Here is a 1,984-nt window from a genome sequence, read left to right as displayed (position 1 = left end):
GTTATTTGGGAGGAGATGGGTTTTCCCCCCCTCCCCAATTGTTTCTTTGAGCCTAGATGGAAAAATCAGTGAAACTAGTTTTAACTGTTTTGCTCAGAGTGACTGGTTATCAGCTATCCATAGTCTTTGAGAAATCAACTTCAGATCTCAGAGTTGGTTCTCTCCCTATGGATAAAAGGGAAGCTCCCACACAAGAGTGCTATGTAAACAAGTAAATATCTGTCTATAATGTAAAAAGACACAATGTAAGTGTCTACAAAAATCCTATTTGTAGAGTGGAAATTCCATTAGAACATTGCTCAATAGGACTTGCATTCAGATATATCACTTGGCAAGTAATAATGGATGGCATGGGCACACAGCCTAAGAGTTTATAAAGCACTTTCACTCCCATTATTTCATTAAACTTCACAACAAATCCACAAGATGGAGGGCATTCACTTCTGTGAATGAGGGCATTCAGTGGCTTAAATCAGTGAAAGCATTTGTTTTTACTCAATATAGGGGCAGGACAGGAATAAAGACACAGACGTAGAGAATGGACTTGAGGACATGGGGAGGGAGAAGGGTAAGCTGGGACAAAGTGAGAGAGTGTCATGGACTTATATATACTACCAACTGTAAAATAGATAGCTAGTGGGAAGCAGCCGCATAGCACAGGGAGATCAGCTCTGTGCTTTGTGACCACCTAGAGGGGTGGCATAGGGAGGGTGGGAGGGAGAAACAAGAGGGAGGAGATATGGGAATATATGTATATGTATAACTGATTCACTTTGTTATACAGCAGAAAATAACACACTATTGTAAAGCAATTATACTCCAATAAAGATGTTAAAACATTTTTAAAAAAATAAATATAGAGTGTTTACTCATTCTATATTGCTGGTCAGTGGAAGATTCTGGTCCATGTCATCTTCACACAGAAACCCAGGCCAAAGGAAGCACTACCATTTTGAATGTTGTCCAAGGGGAAGAGAAGACAGTGAATCATGTGATCTCTGAAATGCTTCCACCCTAAAGTGACACACATCACTTCTGCTCCTATTTAATTGGTCAGAGCAAGTCAATGGCCACATTTAACTTAAAGGGGGCAAAGAAGTATAATAACCCCATATTCCTGAAAGTAGAAAGGAAGTGAATAGTGGTGACAGTAGTAATTTCCATCACAGCCTTATTTTACAGCCGAGAAATCCAAGACTCAGAGGTATGACATGTTGAGGGAAAGAGTTTGGAATTGTTGACCGAGCTTACAATAAAGGATGTTTAGGTATTGTTACTAAGAGATAGTATCATTTCATTTGAAAGAAGGTTCTTAAAAGTTGAGAATATGAGAACCCCAAATCGTGCCACTCACTGAGTTCCTTAAGCAGGTGATATCACTTCTCTGAACTTCCATTTCCTCATCTATAATATGCGGCTAAAAGATTAAAAAGAAAAGCTTGCAGGGTTGATCGATAATTGGAGTCAATTGGAATTAATGTGGATAAAGTGCCTGAGCCCAAACTCAGTTATTCTAACCCCAAATTTATCCCCCTTGACTCTCTTAGGTGTGCCAGAACATGGAAATCTCATGGAGCAAGTCTTAGTCCAATTCTTCTCTGGCTATTTCCCATTGTGACATGTGAATAGGTGAGAGGATAGAAAGGAAAAGGAAAACGTGAGACAAGAAGGAAGGTCAAAAAATAAAAATTAAAAAAAGAAGGAATATAATTTTTACCAAGAGTTCAGAAATACCTTTTTATACCCCATTCCCTCTCTTTACAATGCCCTCTCCTGTCTCCTTCTTCCAGTCAACCCCTACTTATCCTTCAAGACTTAGGTCAATCCAATCATTTTTCTGGGAGGTACTCCCAGACTCCCTCATGCTGAATTTGATGCCCCTTCTCTAAACCTCCAAATCACCTTTTGTCTAGGTCTATCTCAGCACTTAGCACATGATGTGTAAGTATTTGGCATATAGCAAGCACTTAATAAACATCTATCT

Source organism: Neophocaena asiaeorientalis, unplaced genomic scaffold, assembly GCF_003031525.2.
Source record: "Neophocaena asiaeorientalis asiaeorientalis breed wild unplaced genomic scaffold, Neophocaena_asiaeorientalis_V1.1 scaffold675, whole genome shotgun sequence".
In the NCBI taxonomy this organism is placed as follows: domain Eukaryota; kingdom Metazoa; phylum Chordata; class Mammalia; order Artiodactyla; family Phocoenidae; genus Neophocaena; species Neophocaena asiaeorientalis.
This window is presented reverse-complemented; position numbering follows the sequence as displayed.